We start from the raw sequence: 21,663 nt of genomic DNA, 5'->3' as shown, positions 1-21,663 counted from the left end.
ATTAAAATAGACCCATGAGGTGAAATCCCGGCCCTATCATGGTCAACAGCACAACTCCAACTGATCCTTCATGGAATCAGGATTTTGCTTGGATCTTGTGACATTTGCCTTTTCTGAATCTGAGGCATTAGTCCTCGAACAGAATATATAAGCTAAAAATGGAAAACTGCCTGACCTAAAATAGTTTGACATCCATATCATAGTGCTTATTGTCTGAGAGTACATCTAAATGACATGTTGATTAATCCTGAAGTGAGGAAAATGCGATTCGTTGGAAAGAACTGGGATTGTACCAATAATTCAGTACCAGAAGCTACACAGCCATCAAGGCAGTGTGCAACGTTTCCAGGAAAACTTTATTTGCAAGCTGTCAGATTCATCTGCCATTTTCCCAGAGACTTTGGTTCCCTTCAGAGTGGCCTGGACGAAATGCTCCAATCCAGTTCATGTGGGCTATCAGCTACTTTGCTAAAGCAACTTTCCCCCTGCCTTTCACTGAAAACAAAACAGTCATATCAAGTCAGGTTGCTGTGAGTGGCTCTTAAGAGAGATGTCGGCTGCACTTAGTGCACAGCTGGGGCCAAAGTGAAGCTGTGTAAGTGCCTGAGCTGTTCAGCTGGAAATTACATCTTGTGCAGGAACCTAAATGTCAAGTTCTCCAGTTCCCCTCACAGCCAGAACTCCAGCAACTCCCCTTTTCCCATGACTCTTCTTCCCTTTCCTACAGATGTAGCTGTGTTTTCCTTCAGACACAATAAATCTTATATGGGAATGCCACAATATAAAGCAAAGCGAGCTGTCACCCAGGACTTCAGATGACACTTAGCCACATTAACGAGTAAACAGAGCCCACAGGAAAGATGCCTTTTGAAATGCACTGTTTGTGTCAGCAGTGCTAAAACTAACGAACCAAAACAATGAGGGGAAAAAGGGGAATCATCAGATGCACCTAAAGCTATAGGCTATAAAGTCAGATCGGCTGAGAGCAGCTCAAATACAAGCAAATCATTGGGACAGTACATAAATTATGATTTCCATAAGCAGTAAGACAGCGAATACTCCCAGCCTTGTGATGGGAGGAAAGCACTAAAAGAAAGGCTAAATGTAACCATGTGGAAAGAAGGGAACAGGAATGAATGTGCTTCTTATTTTGGAACCTTCTCATGGCAAACAAGCAAGGCTGGAGCCAAAATCTCCAGGACACAGAAGGAAGTTGGAACTGTTACCCCAGCGCATGGCTCACGAGAGAGCTGGCACAGAGAGAGGGATCAGCTCTGCATTGTTCAGAAGGAGCCTCACAGAGCATGCAGGATAACATGCATCCCCAGGGCCTTTGGAGGCAACCACTATCAACAGACAGTGGAATCAGTCCAAAGTCAGAGAAATGTTACTGAATGATAATTTCACTCTTGATGATGGAGGAGCAAAACTGTGCACCGGAAGAAAAGAAATAAACTGATGGTAGGGTATAGAAATGGTGCTGTGGAAATGGCTTTGCTTTGCTTGCTGTAGGGATTTACTCTTCCACTGAACCAGTTCTTAAACAATAATCCTCTGAAGGAAGCTTTCAGATCACTGACATGGTGAGAGGAAACAGTTCTTGTATTAGTGGTTGCTTCGTGTTGATACAAACAAAAGTGCCTGGTCCTGAATTAACAATAGCTGTGGTTTAGGTTTTCTTCTTTCAGTGATCCCCAAATTATGCTTGACTGAATAATTTGGTACTAGGGGCAGAATAAACATCAACTCTTAATAGCTGAATTTTTAAGGTTAAAACTGAGGCTAAGTACATAACATTTATCTTCTTCTGAAGAAAGCATGTGTACCCTGGTTAAGGGGGAAGATGGAAACCATGTCTGTGAGAGCAATGGCTGATGGCTTAGTTCTGCATGGTAAAATAAATAACTTCGATTAACTTCAAGCTCCAGTACCTCAGATGTTTGTTGTCACAGAGGAGCAGCTTGGCTGATTGGCAGCTCTGGTTTAGTCGACATGTGTTAACAAAAATTGCTCAATTTACATGGAGTACTTCAATCTGCTGTTTTAGGAGTTTTTGTCTTACATAGACTGGCATTTCAGCTTTTGAATAGATGGAGGACTTGTAAGGGTCATTAAAGAAATTGCTAAAGCTTCTGCAAATGCTTGGGCCAGATTGCTGACTGAGATGCAGAGCATGCACGTGTCACTGCAGATACTTCCCAGATAATGGTGCTGATTGAGATTTTAATCTGGACAGAGTTGCTGGAGGCAACTTTCTTTCCAACACTCAATTATCCTGATAATAATATGCTTATTTCTTTCCTGTGTTCAAAATGTGTGGTCTGCTGCAACTGTGCAGTGTGAGTACAGTGCTGTACGGAGGGGGAAAAATCAGGGAGCAAAACTGACTCCACAGCAAAGGGCACTGACAGCACAGTCCCACAGTGTTCAAGGCAATGTATTTTTACCTTGAATGAGCTGAGTAACCACTATGAGAAAGGGCTACATTCCTTCCCACAGGCTGCAGGACGACTCCTTGGTTCTCAACAGCCACAGAGGAATAAATCTGGAGCACAGCCTGCAGCCAGGACTATGTAGCGTGTTGTAGGGGCAAGACTATCATTTTACTGTGCATTTGCATCTTGTATCCTCCCTGGTGGGATGCTGATCCATAACAGTCTTCTAAAATCTCACACAACACAAAGAATCCAGACTAGTTTCCCACGGACACTCTCCATGAAAGAATTTCTTAGAAGAGATAACTCAGCCAGGAAATGAGAACTAGGGGGCCAAATTCCTTCATTCAAATCCATCTCCCTTTGGTAAAGGATTTAAAAAATTGTTCCTATATGACTAATCCCAGCTATATTTCCCTAATTTCTAGGGAAGCAACAGTTTCTAGAGATGAAGGGTAAAGCCATTTGAGGAAATCAAGCTTTATTTGCTTTTTATTAATTAGAGAATTTTCTGCTAGATCAAATTACTAATAACACTTTGGTTATTAAAATTTATGAAACCTAGATTTACTTTTCAGCCTCTGTATCATTTTCTGATCCTTAATACTTTTCATCACACTCAAGGAATGAAAACAAACTCAGCTGTTTCGTGTTTGTTCACAATTGACTTTTACCAGGGCTGTGTTAGGGTTGTTACATACTTGTTATTAAGTGATGGCAGAGCACACACTAATGAGACAACACAGAATATTCACCCTCACTTTTGGCAGGTTACAACCCAAAACGAGTGTCACAAACCTGCCAGGAGAGCCAGAGAAGGTTCTGCTGCTTACATAGCTCCCTCTGTCCCTCTCTGTTTTCTTTAGGGATAGCTGTGAATTTCACTCATTTGCTTTATGTGTCCAGTTGTATTTGTTGTTTAAAGTTGAATGCACGTGCCCTAAAGCAAGGAACTTATGATTTTTGGCTTTTTATGATTAGTTGAAAGTCTTTGCATCTATGTTAGATTCAGCTGTATTGAATTTAGTTAAGCTAGTGCTGCGTAGCCACTTTTATTCTGGACTGGTAGTGATTTTGGCCAATTTGCTTTAAATCCGTCCCTAACTGACTTGCACAGAGCTGAGCTAACACCTGATTTATGCTCTTATTTATCCCATTTTGAGCAAGATGCTCGGGGATGCTGTTGGGTGCCAGCACCGTAAGGAGTCACCACATGAGCGGCGGCCTGGGCAGCGCAGCATTGCCGTCCTTAGCCTGCAGCAAACGTGAGCTCCGTGTGGCACAGTGACCTCAGGCCAAGAAAATGAGAATTCTGAACGGGTTTCTTCCATCGCCGATCGCCACGGGCTAAGAGCAAACACACACGGTCAATTAGCGAGGCTCAGCTGATGCGCGGTGAGTTGTCAGGCACGTCAGGACCTGAATGAGATCGCTCATTCATGGATGGAGCCCCTGAAAGTATCCTTTTAAACTGCTGTTATATAAACAAGTGTAACTATGGCTGTGGACACCGGACAAATTAGTGTGGGGATAAGGAGCCTTTATGTGTCAGCTGTTCCCATATGCATACCTGCCTGAAAAGGGTGAGCTGAGGTAGCCTCTCCTCTCCCCAGGGGGAAGGTATAGCTCAGGCAAATTCAGATCCTGCCTTCTTCGGCAGTGATGGGTTTAACCTAGTTTAGAACAGTTCAGCTTGGCTAAAGTGTAGTAAAACAGATTTAAGCCACTTTTGCACCAGTTAGATTGTGCTTATTGTGTATTTTTCTCATTTGCTCAAGTGGTGCAGTTGTGCAGGTCAGATGTTTGAATCAATAAGAGACTTTCCATTGACTTTTTAGAGCAGTGTTTTATGGGGAAATTTGAAGGCCTTTCATTTTGGAGTCCAAAGATGGGCTTGCATCTTAACAAACAAACCACAAGACAACAAAGAGAAACCCCACAATCCCTTCAGCTTTTCTCCCAAATAACACTCTCTTTCTTACTCTGCCCTGTGGGAGGGGGTCATGCTTTCTAAGAAGAAATTTGCTTCTTTCCAGCAAGGAACACAACAAGATTTGCTAAACTGAAACTAAAGTTTCAAAAGCTCCAAACACACAGTATGTGCTTGGACCCTTTGAAACTGTGACTGAGACCAATGAAACGCAGGATGAAGCATCAAAACTTTGGTTTACTTTTCTTTTTAACTCAAAAACTTGAATTCAATCTCAGTTCATCTTTACTCTCACGTAACAAAAGGGAAGACATTTGACTAGGTTATGTGAGATCACATGGATGGATTCAACACATGGCTGCAGGACCAGGCATTATTATCTTGGACACATTTTGAACACTGCTTCTCACTCTGCTATCAGCCACCGCCACCTCTGCAGTAATGTGACAGCAAGAGAAAAAGGATGGGAAGGCGATAAAGTTTGCCCACGCAAGGAGAAAAGAACTTTCTGTCCAAAGCCAGCTGGCTTGGCTTGGGAATGAAATGGCATTTTAGTGAGAGGTGACCTGTTTACATGAGCCTTGTCTCAGAACACTTGTCCTTGGTGCCACAATGGGGTCTGAGACGCAGTTTATCATCGAGTACCCACAGAAAACAGGTGAGCTGTCTCCGTGCCAGTTTGTCTTCTAAACTGTTTGACAGATAAGAAACCATCCTCAGAGATTGCAACAAATGTGCTGCCGCATTTCATGGTAAGAACCGAGCATATTTTTAGTAAGGGGTTGAGAAAGTATGCAATAATCCTAAATCACAGCCAAGAAAACCACAAACCCCGTAACAAATGCCTGTTCGGTTTCAGAGCTCAGAAACGTGCACCAGTTGATCCATGTTAACGCTCCGGGGAAATTTTTAAGCTTATTTTTCCAGGCTCCAAGAGAGAATCCGTAACTTTTTTTGCCTTTACCTGGAGGGGCCAGGGGGAGCAGGGAAACTGCTGGGTGCTCTTTATCCTGTGGGACACAGGCCAGCCATCCTGCATGTGCTCCCAAAGAAATCAATGGGATGTGCACCAATGACATACTTGTTCTGAGAAGTCTGTTCACCATTATAAAACCCCAAAATGTACCTTGTAAACTGCCCAAGTTTAAGAATTAAACTTTATTCCATAAGTTAACTGCTTCAGAAGTTTCTTTGTTGTGCCTTGTACACTCTAATAGATCCTGCAGAGCCACTGTGGGCTCTGGATATGAAGCCTACTGGGTCAGGATAAAAATTGTGCCTTTTTCTACTGCAGTTTGGTCAATGAGTTTAAAGTGACGCAGACAAAATTCAGGAAAAATAATACTTAAACTTGCATTTTAAGAGCAGCTTTAGCTGATTGAGGGTGCTCTGCACAAGTCAGGAGAAACTTATCTGGCTTTTAAGAGTTCCACAAGTCTTTTGTCACTTGAAGAGGCCCCATCAACTTCAAATCTACTTTACAAAAGTAGTTCAAAAACGTTTCAGATATTATGGCCTCCTATATCTATTTCTGTCCCTTTTGTTTCCTAACAGCATGAGATACTGACCACACATACTGCTGTCAAATATAGAAATTAAACTTACAGACAAAGGAGCCATTTTTTCTTTAATCTCTTGGAATTTTTTCCAGACTAAAGCATAGTTCTTAAATTGATAATATCCCTTTAAGAATTTATTTGCCAGGTAATGTTAGAAGAAAAAAGACTTTAAGGTCAGTTTGAACATTAAAAAGACCCCCTTTAAAATAAATTTCAAATCTATATTGGAGATAATGGCAGGCAGTATTTGAACAGCTCTCCAAATTATAAAATATATTCTACACCTTAAAAATGCAAAAAGCTTTAAAATCCTTTTAAGTGATTTCCAGTTCCTTGGAAAAAGGTCAAGATTTATCCTAAGAAATACTTTGTTGCATAAAAATAATGCATGTAGTTTAGTGTTGCGATATATTCCAGTCATAATATGTGTATAAAGCTACAAAATTATTAACAGATGAGGGCCTTTAAATTTTGAATAATGCAGTAAATATGATTATTTTTGAGGGGTGAAATAACACAATGCTGTCAGAAGAGAAAATTACACTTTAATAATGAAAATATTGAACATAACTATTTTTCTTTAGATCTGCTAAGCAATCTGTGTGTTCCCTATGAGATGTCAAACTATAGAGTGCATATGAAGACTTTGCTCCCTCTATAAATATACATGTGCACGACACATTGCTAACAGCAGCAAGCGAGTGCTGGGGAAATACAGCAACAATGAAGTTCCTGAGAGAGGCTTATTTTTTCAAGTTATTAAAAGAAGGTGGCAAGCGTTCATGAGGATATGAAAATTTAAAGCCGTCTGCAGGAAACTCTGAAAACCTCTGGTTAAGGCTGCTGCCAAAAAATCTCAGCTATGTTATGTCAGAATGTTTAATTGCAAGCTGCAACTTTAATGAATGGAAAGATATGGCAAAAGCAGGAAGTTTCTGAAGCAACATGGAGCAACCATGAAAATAAAATACCAAAGGCTGTAATCTTGAGTGCTGTTGGAAGCAGGAATTTCCATCCACACTCTGCCTCCTTTCCCCGCTGTGCAGGGATTGCCAGCTGAGGGGAGAGGTAAAAGGCTCTGGATATCATCTGCTGGGCTCAAGGCAGCACTTGTTATGTCAATGTGAACAAGTCAACTTCTTTGCATTTGTCATTATGGGTGTTTACAGAAGTGCAGCTTAGGAATGAGGGGAGGAAAGGCAAATGTCAGAGTGCATTAAATAACGTATTTTCTTTACTTTCCAAGAAGCTTGCTCGCAGCATGATGTTGCTATTTATATCACATCTCCTAAACCCAGCTGTTGGTTCATGTTAACATGCAGAATGGTGAGAAAATCCCGGCAGAAGAGCGTGAATCCCAGAGAGACTTGTGGGGACCTATAAAATATCACAAATTTTGCTGAGGTACGGGCCGGGTGTGCCCTCGGTGAGGCAATATCAGCATTTCCCCTGCTGATCCTCCAGTGCTAGAGCACCAAGAGCAAAGCAGAATGTAAAGTTCCAGAACTTTACATTTTTCTGCAGCAGAAAACTTCAGGGAACTGAGCCTGCACCTCTGGCTGGAAGAGTTTGAAAGAGTACTTTTACCTGTAACTCAAAACTAGCAAATACACTGTACACCCATATAACAGCATTCTTAGACAAGCTGTGTCTGATCTAATCTTATGTACCTTGGCCACAAGTTTTGGAAAAACAAATATTCCCAAGGCAATCAGATTAGTGAATATACCATATAATGATGTGGAAATACTAGTGGTTTACAGAGAGCAGTTTATGGGATGGATTGAGTGACTTTAATTCACGCATTGTCAGACAACTTTGGACTTCAGTAAAATAAGGAAACCTTGATTTTATCTGTGTGTAGTGGAACGTCAGAGCAGCACTCCTGAGCACAGAGAGCTCAGGGGAGTTTGTTCCCAGCCAGCTCCCCAAGAGGACAGGCAGAGGTTTGTGCTGAGGTGACCACGGGGTTAACAGGGTTACCCAAAGCCTTAATGGCCAGGAACCATTATCTGCTCCTCTCTGATTTCCTGCTCCCTAGGTGGGAGTCCCCCCTGCCCCTCTCCTTTGTTTCTAATGTGAGTTCCCATCCTGAAATGCTGTGAGTACAATTCGGTTTTGTTGCAATCAGTAGTCCTTTACAAAATCTTCATTCACAGAGTGTTTCCCCCATTGTAAGTGGAACAATGTTAGGAATTAATCTGGCCTGCGATTTGTAGGAACCTTGTTCTGAAAACCTCGTTCTTAGACCCCCCCTCTTCCCTTTGAAGGGTAACTTAATTGTTTGGCAACCATGCAAAAGCTACAAAACATCCCCTACTCCTCTTAGCTATGATTTTAAAAGTTCTGCATTTTGGTTTTATATAACATTCACCTCTAGAAGTATGAGGCTCAGATTCTCTTCTCCAGAACACAACATGAAAAAGCTGATTTATGGAATATAAGGAGCATTTGAAAGGAGGAAAAACCATGGTACATCTCTGGAGCGGATTGTAAGAAGGTCCTAAATGTAAGTTGAAAGTTAGAAGAGATATGATTTTGGTGGTAGTACCTCCAAACTGCCTTGAATGGGTGGGTGGCAATGCACTGGAATAGAGATGCAAGGGAAAGCTTTATTGCCATAACAACTGCTGGATGATGACTCTATTCAACTCTGAGGCTATTTAGTTAAAATTAAGAACACTGCTATCTTTTTTCCATATCTTTCTTTATATTTGCTATTGCTCAGAGTTTATTACTCTTTGGATATCATGGAAATTGCAGTGCCTGCCATTTGGCCAAGGGAAGAGATTTCAGGGGGCTCTTTTTAGTCTCTGAGTTGTACATAAGATGGGCAGAAATGCAGTCAGTGGTTGTTCCCTTTTCTCTCAGGAGGGATCCTGGCAGATGCTTGTGGTAATTTTTCCCTTGTCATATTGACACTCCAGTGTGATGTTCTCTGGGGCTTTCTTACGTTGCTGCTTCTACAGTCTTACAAAGATTGCATTTTTTTCTCTGCAGTGTACATTTTTCTTTATTATCTACAGTTTTGCACTCTTTGTGTTATCCAGGTGAATTTGGCCTTTGCAGTTGTCCTGGAAGTTAAACCCAATGCAGCACCATCAGGTCAGGTAGTGATTTCAGTGATTTTAATGCACCAATTCTTCAGTGACTTTATTCGTGTCAGCCTGAGGGGTGACATTTTTCACTCACTGTGACAGGTCAGGACACCTGTGCCCTCCCCACCACCCAACCTCGTTCCCCACCAGTCCCACGAGGGCTCTGCAGGAGCAGATGTGGCAGCACATCATCACACATGGAAAACAACATCTGGAGTTTCAACTGCAACCTGCATTTTGCACTTCCTTTTCTCAATTGTTACACAGGGCAGTGTTTCCACCAGGGCAGGAAAGCATTTCAGTGGGAAGGAGGCTGCTCTGTGCCCCTGAAGTATTGTTTGCAAGGCTCATAGAGAAATCCCTCGAGCAACACATGCTCTGCTTATTCTTGTGGTGCTACTGAAAAGGACAGATTAGAACCAATTATTTATCTCTTTGGTTTCCTGCTCTATTTTTTGCCAGCTTAGAATAATATGTACTGAAAATAATTCATGAGTATATCCAGAAGTCCTTGCTCAGGCCTTGCTTCAGTGTCTTACTCAGGTTCCCGCTGACTTTTATAACTTAAATATTCAGTACTTTATCTTAACATCTTCTCAGTATATTGATGTCATGAGAAGATTTTGTGGTATTAATCATTAGATTCTGGTAATAGACCTTACAGTTTTTATTGATTATAAGTATAGTGAGGAAGAAGAAGAGAATAAACCATATTCATATGAAAATCAATAACATTTGGACTGTTCATGTTGAAATTGAAAGAAAACTCTGTGTATTTAATCAGCTTCCTGATTATTACAGATCAACAATATGGAAATATGATTGTAGATGGCAAATATTTATATTTTGTTGTCTCACTTCTTGTCATCTTTTTCTTAGATCCACAAGAAGTGTCTATTCTTGCAGTTCTGCTTTGAACAAAAGGTGGATGTTTCAGAAGCTGTTCAACTTATTTACTGGCTGTACTTTTAAATCCAAACTAATCTGTACATTACAAACCCTGAACGCCAGCATTTCTGAGAGCTGTAAATTACTGTTTCCATTTGAGCAAAACTTCTGGAAACAGAGAACACAAATTTACATTAACTTTTTGGGAATGATCACGGAGGATCTACATTTTCCCATCCCACGCTGTGGTCACCACACTGCCAGAGGGGAGTTTCTGTTATCATTTCTTGCATCCTATTTCCTAACCTTTTGTGGAGCTACCTTTTTGTGTTCAGTTAATGATACCATTTTAAAATACAAAGGACACCCTCTGATCTCTGTTTTTGAGAGACAGCACCTTTGGTTCTGGCGTCCTGATTAGAGATGTGCCCTTTTCAGTGATTTAGAGCTGTGAAATGGCTCCTGTTGTTCCACTCCGAGGCTGTGGGTATCTCACAGGATAAATCTGGAAGAGCTGTAGAGCGCAGATGATTTTTGGCAAGTATCATTTTATCATCAAAATTTTATTTTTGGGTCGCTCTTCAGCTGCCGCCTTCTGTGAAGGAAAACGACACCCATTTTATGTCTTTTATTATGTATTCCCGAGTAGTCTTTTCTACTTAGAGCAAAATTAATGGGAGCTCTGGCAGAGATAATGTGAGGTGGGGATGGATGGATGGAGGTGGAACTGAGGTGGACTGTCACCTTTGAATGTAGAGACATAGCTCATGTCCTCAGAGCTGGGAGTTTCACAGAAAGCCAGTCAGAAAAATAATATTTTTTTTATCTGTATCTATATAGTAGATCTTCACTACACATACAATTAGATATATTGTATATAAGTAATATTTTGGGTAAAATTAATGCAGTGTATATGTATACTGTACATGTATTTATAGTGCATATATATATACTATGTAAAATATGTAATATCTATTATATATTATATTATATATTATTTATAGTGTAATGACTTTATATTGATAGTTTTGATTTTACAAACTTGTCCTTGTTCAATTTTACCAGTGGCTATTTCTCACAATTATATAATATATACTAGTGTTTATATACATAATAAATACATTTTATATATTGTATATATATTCTATATACTAGATACACCGTGTTTATAGATACACTATATATAAAGATGTATCTACATAGTATAGAGTGTATATTTATAAATATACACACATTGTATGTGCTGTGGAGGCAGTGGTGGTTTCTGAGGATGACATGCACAGGCAGTTGAGCTGTTTGTGGGAGTAACTGCTGCAGTCCCGAGCTGCACGCTCAGGACGGGGACACGGGACCACTCACCGGGAGTTGTTTTAATTACCCCAAAGCCCCGCTCTGGCCCCAAAGGCCCCGCGTTGGCGCAGGCGCCGCTCGGGGCGGGCCGGGCTCGGTGCGTCACCGCCGGCACACCCGGCCCTGCGCCCTGCGCATGCGCGCCCGCCGAGCTCGGGGGGGCGGGGCGCTCCCGTCCCAACGGCCCCGCCCGCACTCGGCTCTGATTGGTTGGCGCTTCCATCCCCGCTTTTCTGATTGAGCGCTTCGCTGTCACTCAAGGCGTCCACGTTTCGCTGCGCCCCGCCTACCAACTGCTCTCTGATTGGCGGACTGTCCTGTGCGGGTGCTGCGATTGGCTGTTCGCGCCGTCACTCCGGCGCGGGTCGGCGGGCAGGAATGTAGGCCCGGCCGCTCCCCGGCTCAACAAAGTAATCCGGCCATGCCTCGAGTGCGGAGCGCGGCCATTCCCGCCCCACCGTCCGCCGCGGGGGCACCGCGCCCCTCCCCTCCACCCCCGTTCCGTCCCACCCCTGCCCGGCGCCGCTGAGCGCCTTCGGCCCCGCCGGAGCTGCGCGGAGAACAGTGCGGAAGGATACTGAAGGAGTGTGTGACAGACGCTGTAGTTCCGGCCGCGGTCGGGCCTTGTTTCCCAAAAATAGCGCGGCGCGGTATCCGTGCGCCGGTGTCAGTGTCTCCTGAGGAGCCGCGGCGGGAGCGGAGCGAGCGGGGGAGCGGCGGTGAGCGAGGGGTCCCGGGGTCCCGGCTCGGCGCGGCCCGCGGGGCGTGTTCCCTCAGCCCGAGGGTCGGGAAGGGTTGGGGGCAGCGGCCGAGGGGGTGGCGGGAGGGGGAAGGGGGAAAGGAAGGAGGGTCCCCCCCCGCCGGCCCCATCCCGCTCTGAGGGAGCGGAGCGGGGGGAGCCGACGGGGTCCCGGGGTGGGCGAGTTCCCGGGGCCTCCCCAGAACTTCTGCGGGAGGAGATGGACATTTATGGGCCAGGCCGGCGGATCTGCTCGGGGACCGGGCGGGAGGGAGCGAAGGAGGGTGGGGTACGCGGCCCTGGAGCTCCCGGGGTGCGGGGAAAGGACCCTTTGTGCTGGGTGTCGCTGGGGAAGGCGACATCGCAGCGAGCAGGGAACCAACAGGAAAAGCCTCCCCGGGAACCCGTCCGTGGAATGCGCCGGCGGGAGCGGCCGGGGGTCGGGCAGGGGGAGGTGGGAATGGTTCAAGGAGTTGTGCGCCGCAGGAAGGTGTGCTGGGAATGGCAGGGGGAGAACCGCTCCTGATGTGTGAACCAAAGGGTGTTTTGTCCAGAGGGAGAAGGATGAAGGTACGGCGGGGTTGTGCTGCCAGCAGGATTTTGTGTTCAGCGGCAGGAGTCGTGAGGAAAAAGGACTGGTCCGCTTTTGACTGGAAAGACAAAATTTTTTAAGTCTATGGAGCTATATTTTGCAATAAATTTTTACGTGCTTTTGAGATGCTAAGCGGCGAGGAGAGTGGAATTGCTCAGAAATACTGACCATAGTGCCTTGTTTGACAGGTTATTAATTTCAGAGTTGAGAAACTGGAGTTCTGTAGGGGCGAAAAAGATAATTTAAGAAGAGGGGTTTTTTTTATTTTTAGTGTAAAAACATTGTGTCCCATAGCCATACAGCGACTAAAATTATTATGAGCAGTGGGGGAAAGGGGTTCTGGGAAGTACAAAGGAGGAAGGAAAAGCGATAATTTGTAAACAGTAGTAAGGAAAATAAAGTGGTTTGATATGGAATTGGTAATGCAGATGTATTTATTTTAAACCTTTTTCACAGCCTGGGAAATTTTTCTATAGCATGAGGAAGGCTATGAGTTTCTGAGCTTAATTATGTGAACTGTCTACACACAATTATTCCTTATGCAAATTTTTTTTATTCTTATTTTTGGGAACTAGCCAGCTATATTTTGTTAGATAATTCTGGTGTCTTCTTATTGCTATCTGGTATTTAAATGAGTCGTGCAAAAAATATCAGGGCAACATTCCTGTCATCTATTCTGTCAGTAGTTAAAATTATTTAAAATGCCTTTTACATGTAAGAATGTAATATTTAGGATTTTTTTCCCTCCTATCTCACAGGTGATTTGCATTTGGGGGAGAAGTGTGAAGTTCCTCATTTCAGCTATTTTTTTTTTTCCCATTGAGGTGCTAGAATATGTGCAAAATGACATGTTATTCAATTACATAATTTAGAAGGATTATAATAAATTATAATAAAGGATGTAATGTTGGTGCTTTTGTTCTCTGAAGGGTATCATTATTAAATGATATTTTAAAATTCTATACTTGTTAAGCCAGCTAATCAAAAATAAGAGAATGAAACAAATTGTCAAGATATTAAGGGATTACGATGGTGCTGTGCAGCTGGAGATGAACCTTTTTTGACTGAAAGCATTCAGTTCGGAATTTCATAAAGAAAGTAACCCAGTGCCCTGGTCACTTATTTTTCTCCTCCGTAATTCTTTCCTACATCTGTAGTTGACTTGGTCCACGTGTAGTAGCACAGGAGGATCGTCTGTAAATGGGAAGAATCCCTCAATGTCAGGGACAGGCTCTACCTCAGGACAGCTTTGGTGTACATTAAACTCTTTCTCTCTGTCCCTGGAGCTGATCTAAACCAGTTTGAACATTCCAGCGTTTCTGTGATTTATTTGTGAGCAGGCATTTCGAGATGATGGTGGAAAAACATTAGCTTCTGCTTGCTGTTTGCTTGTCCTGCTCCATTTATTCAGTGTGTGTTTAAACCGAAGTAGTTACTGCTCACCTCTGAGTGGGGCCATGGAATGCTTTGCATATGTGCAGATCCCTGGATTTAGATCCCTATAATATGAGTTTCTTCCTCTGTGAAACAGCAGATGGAGAAGAAAGCGAACACTGAATTTTATGAACTTAGAGAAATTGAGTCATGTTGGACTAGCACTATGAGGAGGACATGGCTGCATTCAAACTTGAAATAATTCTGCAGAATAAAACGGCTTATTATGGCAGAAGACTCATCTTATTTAGAAACCTTTGAGCTGAAGTGTGTGTGGTTCACCTTAAACTGGTTAATGCGGGCAGCAGAGATTTTATGGGTTTATTTTAGAATGTTGGCCACGTTTCTCAGATAACTTGTTGATGTCATTCTGTATATTCTGAGCGCCGCTTCAGAGAGCCTGGAGGCACCACTCTGCTCTGTGAACAATGCCGTGCTACCTTGCCTGCTCTCAGCCAGGCCCTCCTAACAAAATACAGCTGATTAGTTCTCCAGCGGTACTGAAAGAAGTGTAGTCTAATGCTGTGTAATGAGCAAATCTGAATTAGTTCGGCAACTTTTTTTTCCTAAGTAAGGAATACCTTGAATTAGGTAGAACTGTGGTTTGTTGTGCCTTGCTTGAGAGAGGTCTGTGGGCTTTAGTTGAATTTTTAAAGTATATGTTTTCTCAAAATTACTGTTAGAACGTTTTACTTGCCTCACCAAATTCTTAATTTTTTATGTTTAAAATATTAAATATTCTGTGTAAACCTTGGGCTTTAGGCTTACTCAGTCCTGACAGCAGCCTGGTAATGTGTGCATAGCACTGGGATCTGCTTTTCCTTCTCATTGCAACAAATCTTCCTTTGAATTAATTGGAGCATCATGTGGCAATGTATGTGCTTTTTAATGCACAAATCGCTTTAAGTTTTCACATTTATTGTATTGGAAAGACATTATTTCACATGCGTAATAATGTGTTCTTCAATGGATCAAATGGAACAAAAGTCGAAATCTCTGTCTGGGATAATATGGGTGAATTTGGTGCTTTGTGTTCAGATTTGATTTCTTCAGCTCTGGTGAAGTAACCAGGGAATATAAACACAGCATTCCCTTTTTTCTTGTGTGCCTTCCTGTGCACTGCAAGGCCCGTGCCATGATTACCTAAATGGACTTGTCACTGTTACAGAGGTGGTGCTGATGGAGGGGTGGTTTAATTCTTGCTCCTGCCAGTGAAATGAATAAAAAATTTTAAGGTATGTAATGGTATGAGGTTTTTATTTAGGTGTCTTAAATTTATACTCAGAATCCCCTTGGTTTAAGGTGTAGTCAGATGTGAAATAACTAAAGGTAGCTGTTGCTTCCCCTGAATATTTGCAAGGTGGTTTGGGTGTCTTAGGAAGTTTGGGAAATGACACAAGACATTCTTTCACTTCTCCCCCGAGTTAGCTTTGTGGACCTTCCAGTAAAAAACTTGAGCATTTTTTCGGACAGCTGATAAAAATGCATTTTAGGTCATTGATGCAGTATCTAGTGTAACAGAACAAAATAGTATTACTGAGAGTTCAAACCAGCCTTCAGCTCTGTAATATGACAGTTACCCTCCCCCCCAGCATGTGTTCTGTGGTAGAGCACCAGCTAATAAATAATGAGCTCGTAGTCTGCAATAATATATTTTGCTTCGTTTATTTGAAGGTAAGCATCTGATCTAGATTTTTACCTCTGACCACTCCCCTCGTATGGTGCATTCTTATTTTAACACTTGATCTTTCAAGTTATTCCTTAGGGAATTGAAAAGAAGAAATTGTTTTCCTCCATATTAAGGCACCAATTTTTTTTTTAATCAACATTATTGTTTTGGCTTCTGTTTAATGGTTCTACAAGAGTGTTTCTAGATTTCTTTATATTTAATATATAACTTTCTTTAGGAACATGAACCCCTGTACTGTGTACTCTCATTTCCATTTGACACTAAAGAGGAATTAATATCTTGCAAGACTCCTCTGTTCCTGAGATTTCATCCCCACCTGTCCAAGACAATCACCCAGTTGGAATATCTTAAATTATACCTATATTTTATATCTATCTATATCTTTCTCCTTTTATTCTTAATCTGAGTCTACTGTGAAGAATTAGGAAGGAATTTTATTAGAATAAGGCAGACTAAATTTTGTCACCAGTCTTTTTCAAAATTTTGGTGCAGGGTAATACAGAACCTTTTGTACAGGAGCACTCTGCTTTTTGCTCTGTGTGCTGCAGCGGTACAATTGCGCCTCTGATCAGAAGAAAATACATCCCTCTTAATAAGAGTGTGATTAATTGAATTATTTTTCAGGGAATTAACTACTTTATATTCAAAATGTTAGTGATGCTTAATTAGGTAGGTCTCCCAGTTATATTCGCCTCTGCCCCAGGAGAGCTTTTGAATTCTAGCAAAGTCCTTATGGGCCAACCTGGAAACTTGAAAACACATTCTGCTTTGCTTTGTGATTTCACCAGGAGTTACCGAGAATTGTTGCATGCCTATTTTAAGTATAGTAAGGTAAAAAGTAGGTGCTAGGAATTACCAGCCAAGCAGAAAGGTAGAAAGGTGCTTGCTGTAAGTGTCTGTGTACAGGGCTCTGATGACAAAGCATCTTTTATTTTTTTTTCTAATCGGGAGCTAATTGACTCAGAGAAAAATGTGTCATGGTCAGAGATCACCTAGGAGTGGGTGTGTAGAATGGATGGGTTTGTGCTCATGATACTTTTATGATGATAACAGAGGTGAAGAAGGATTTTTTCCCCATTTATTTCAAATCCTTTTGAGTGTTTGTGTAACTCAGTTTCATTTGAAAACCAGATTGCTTCTGACACTGTAATTTAGGATTTCATGGACTGGACTGGTGTTATTTTTATTGTTTGAAGGCTGACCATAGACCTGTGAAAATATGTAAAGCAGGTGTGTCATCTGTTACCTGCAGTGACTCTTGCAGGCTGTGGTCAGGACCAGAGTTGACGTTTTGTACCAATATACCCAGGCCTGATTTTTTCATTTTCTGTGATCACTTTGTGTTTGGAAGATCAAGGGGGTTAAATTATTAAACTTTTAGCTATATGATTGTTTAAGCATCTCTGTAAATGAGCTTTGCTGGGGCTATGCTGTTACACATTTCGTTCATGAAGATTGTGGCATAGAGAGTTGAGAAACAGAATTCAGAGATTATTTTAGTGGCCCTTATGGTGTGGAAGAATTACAAACAGTAGTAAGAGAAGAGAGTAAGCAGGAGGTTGAACCTTCAGGGACTCAGATATACACACAGGTCCTAAGGATGAGGGGCCATGAAGGGCACAACAGACTAGTCTTGGCAGTGTCCATTAGAGAAACTTTTGGAAAGTGTCAGGATAATGTGACTTTACACACTGTATCACACAAATTCTGTAATAATTGAATCCAAGAGCTGAGAAAAAAAAGCTGTAATATTTTTTCTCCCTCAGATATCAAAAAAACCTACGGTTTTTAAGTGTTTATCTTTCTCCAGATGTTCTGAATTGTATTTAATTGACTATCATGTGGAAAACATGTATGGTATAGCTCAGAAGCATTGTGTAAGGTTATCAGCGGTAGGGACATCTTGTTTTTAGTATCGTTCTATCACAAGCAACTGCCTCTTCCTGATATGACTGCATGCATCCTGTTGTAAAATCTGTAAGCTGACAAGAATGACTGCTAATAATTTGGTGTATAGAACAATTTAAAAATGTTGCTTCCAGTGTGAGCTTTCAAAGCAATGAGTCTTCTGAGAATGTTTGAGAAAAGGGGATATTCAATCATTATTGTTCTTTTATTATCTTGTCAGGCACTGAGGGTAATAAACTGAAATTTTCAGAATTTTTATTTTTCCTTGAAGCTATTGAAATTATTGTCTAATGATATGAGGTTTTAATTAAGTCAGGTGTCTTAAATTTATGTTCAGAATCCCCTTGGTTTCAGGGTAAAAGAGGTGAAGTCAAAGGTACGGCACAAGATAATTTGTTTCACTTGATGCCTACAAGAAAGGAAAAACACTTTCTGCTAAAGTTTTTGAGCCTATAGGCTGTCAAATTATGTTTGTTAGTCTGAGTTTAATAATACACGTATTTACTTGAATAGTTGGCTTCAGGGATTTGAAGCTTTAGAGTGCAGAAGAAGGATTTCATCCGAGAGACTTTGTTAATATCCTCCTGTGTTTCTTTTGAGCATTGGGGTTTTTGTGGTTTGTGTGTTGTTGGGGTTTTTATGTTTTATTTTCTTGTTGTTCTCCTTATGTTTGTTCGTAATATTCCAAATGGTGGTGTTTTAACTTTTTGTCACTGAAACGTATGTGGAGATCTTTGCTTTGAGAGATGTTGGGCTATGAAAAAAGTGCCAGCAGTAAAAGTATTAATGGTTTCCATTAGGAAGCACTAAATTAGAATTCCTCCTTCAGGAGAAGGAGTCGAAATCGTGGATGGCTGAAGAGAGATGTGGTCAATTGATGGAAGCAAGGATTTGCCAAATATTTAAGATACGGAATATGAGGGATTTTCAGAAGTTATAATTATTAACACAAATGCCCTGAAAATTCCTGAGGAGTATGTGGAACATGTCATGGCTTTGGATGTCATAGAATAATAATGAGTTTTAAATAGGTGCTTGTTGTTTTTTGTCACAAATATGAAAACGGCTAACCTGAATAGCTATCAATTGAAACAACTGAAATTTAAAAACTATTTTATCAAATCAGTATTACAAAATCCTGTAGAAATCACTTGTTCTCAGTGAAGGATAGAGAAATTTAAGAAGACATTTAATCTCCAGGCTTTGTATTGGGTTTAATGGGAGATGAAATTTGAAGAGGGCAGAAACAAGAATTATTGTAATTGTTAAATGATTTTTTTTTCCCTAAAAAAAGGAAAAATCTGATCGTCAATATTTCTGTTTATCACTGCTAATTCAGTATGTTAAAGAAACTAGTAAAATGTGTTGAAAGGATTAGGAATTCTGTGTTTTAAAACGTAATGTGCCTGTATATTAAAGTCATTTAGATGCCGTATGCAAAATAAGAGGAAAGTACCTTAAAAGACTAGTGGTTTGTTCGGGAGGTGAAACAGGGTAATGGGAGAGTTGCCCATTTCAACCACGGTTCCTGTCAAGGCATTCTGATGCTCCTGGTGACTCCTGGTTGAGTTTTTTCCTAGGCTTATCTCCAGAGGAGACTTGGATTCCCGGTGGGATGCAATGTAACCTGATAGCCCGCAGTTATCCCCCAAGCTGCTTGGCAGAAAATCTTCCCGCAGATCCCCCCAGCCTGCCCTCGCTGGAGGCGGATCTGCTGCACTAGGTCGCTGTCTCTTGTGCCTCTATTTGTAGTTTTCCCTTTGTGCTTTTGCTGAGGAGTTGGACTCCTGTCCTGTCAAGTTAAGCCTAGTGGTGACATCCTTGATTTTACAGTTCTCTCCTGAGGATGCCCTGGAACAAGTCGGTGCACCCCGTTGTTGCCGCACGCATATTTACAGCGAGTCGTGTGTTAGCACAAGGCGCTTATGTAAAATTTGCACCAGATTCCACCAGGAAGTGACAGAGTCATTCCCTTGAGAAGCTGCGATGGAAGAGGGGATCGGAAGGTTCCCACTACGAAGAGACTCAAGTAAAAACTGCTCTTTCTTAAAAGCTGAGGGAAGGACCTGCCCCGGGTGAGGAGGCTGTGATCCGAGCCCGGATCCCCCGCTCGGAGCCCCCGCAGCTCCCTCTGGTGATCCCGGCGTGCCCGTGCAGCACCGGGACCTTGGCTGAGCCTCCGAATGAGCGAAACCATCAGCTCCTGCCACAGGACTGACGAAACACTTCAGAGCAAGCCGAGGCTGCAGCCAACCTGGTGTTACTCTTGGGTGCTATTGAGTTTTGCTGCCTTTTTGTTTTATTCTTTTCACCATCTAATTTTTGTCTCGGGGGAGAATAAAGTCATTAAAGGATCTGTAGACTGTCCTGTTAACACTGGCTCTAGGCAAGCATAACCAGTGTGATTGCATGAGATAAAAGGATTCCAGCTCTATGGCTGGGTTGCTGAGGAGCAAGTGAAACATGGTATGTTTCATGAGAGGGAAGAACAAAGACAGTGTGTATATGAAAATTTTATTCTGTATTCTGTAGCCTGTTCTATTTATGTTATTAAAATATGGAGAAATGGTGGAAGTAAACGTAAAAATAGCCTGAACAGTAATAATAAAGAAGTGGTTTTGCAAGTAATAAAGCCTGGAGAATTTCCATCTCCCTTATTTTTCAGCTCTTCTGTTATTCTGTGATCTTTTAGAGTATCCCCTCTTTACAGTGCGTTTCTCTTCAGTTCTCAGCTATCTTAGATGCTGTGCCAGCTGTGGCCAGGCTGAGCACAGGTGCCTGCTGACTGCCCAAGCATCCCCCAGGACCTGCTGCCTCTGATCACTGCAGGGCACTGCTCTGCCCAGGGCTTCTCTGCAAATGCCACGTCAACAATTCTGCAGCACTTTTAGGGAATCTCAAAAATGAACTGATGCATTTGCTATGGCACTTGGTTGAAACTGGCCAATATAATCAGAAGCTGTTAATGAGGGAGAATAGACTTGTGGTCAAGTAAACCTCATTTTATTAAAAAAGTTATAAAGCTGTAGAAATACTTCTGTCTTCAGGATTTTAATCATCGATAATGATCTAATGTATTTTCAGCAAACTCTTATTTTCTTAAATGTTTTTATTTAGTTTTATTCAAATAAAACTTAAAGTTAGGGTGATTTAAAACTGCATTCAGTTTCTTAATTTGCTTTGCTTTCAATGTATTTGGGTTGATCTAAATATCATGTTAGGCTGGAATTAATTCGTTCACCAAAATAAATATATCTTCATTTTGATGAAGCTTGCTTGTAAGCATATGGGAAGATAGTTGGAATTTCTTCCTTGTGTCTTCCTATCTTCTTAAGATATATTAGTATAAATTTATCTAAAGCCTCCACTTCACCTCTTCCCCCATTTGATGCTTGTATCTGTGCTTTATGGATCCAATTTTTTTAACAAATTTTTCTTTAAGGGCTGAATTGTTCAATAAAACTTACCACAATATTGCTGGGTGTTGGCTGAGTAGTTCTCCAGAGTTTTTACTTTTCAGTCATTCAGTCCTTGAATGAAATGTTAATGAGAAGATGATCTGATAAACTTCTTGAAAACTTTCTCTGCAACAAACTCCTGAGGATTTTCCTTCAGAGCTGTTTAAGGCACCTAAGTTGGTTTCTGTAGGCTGTCTTGCATGCATGTAGATAATGCCGACAAGTGAGCCACAGAGGTTTTGGTGTGTTGCTTTTCTAAGGCTTGAATGACTAATTTTCTGAAGGTGTAGGGAACAACAGCCTTTCATGTGAGTTCCTTTTGTGCTTCTTACGACTGTTAGAAGCAGGAGAAAGTAAGCACAGACTAAAATTCAGAGTTGCAGTATGACAAAGAATCCTCCAGGCTTCTTATCTGGAAGAGCTGAGATCACAATTCTTGCTTTGGTCTTACCTGTGCTTCTCTGCTTTTAATTCTTCGTGGTCTCCTCTGCATAGTCTTACTGGCTTATAGGCATAATTAGCTTATCTTAAAATAGTCTGATCTGGTGGCAGTATTGGGACAGTGACGGGACAGCCAGCCCA

General features: G+C 41.6%; 1 protein-coding gene across 5 annotated transcripts in view; it reads left to right on the top strand.

Annotated features, from left to right (window-relative positions):
- Window positions 1-11,700: 11,700 nt before the first annotated feature.
- The window catches only part of MEF2A (myocyte enhancer factor 2A), an 82,139-nt gene continuing 72,176 nt past the window's right edge, over window positions 11,701-21,663 (top strand). For 2 of the 5 annotated variants that reach the window (XM_005521611.3, XM_005521615.3), the window contains exon 1: window positions 11,704-11,979. The gene's annotated coding sequence lies outside the window, so the exon portion shown is untranslated. Of the gene's footprint in view, window positions 11,980-21,663 lie in introns of all 5 variants that reach the window. The other 3 variants (XM_088063250.1, XM_014251152.2, XM_005521614.3) reach the window with 3 other exon arrangements.

Source organism: Pseudopodoces humilis, chromosome 16, assembly GCF_049639895.1.
Source record: "Pseudopodoces humilis isolate 2021_Gansu_Grassland_sample_001 chromosome 16, ASM4963989v1, whole genome shotgun sequence".
In the NCBI taxonomy this organism is placed as follows: Eukaryota; Metazoa; Chordata; class Aves; order Passeriformes; family Paridae; genus Pseudopodoces; species Pseudopodoces humilis.
Note: the sequence above shows the minus strand (reverse complement) of the source record. Positions and strands in the feature narration are given on the sequence as shown.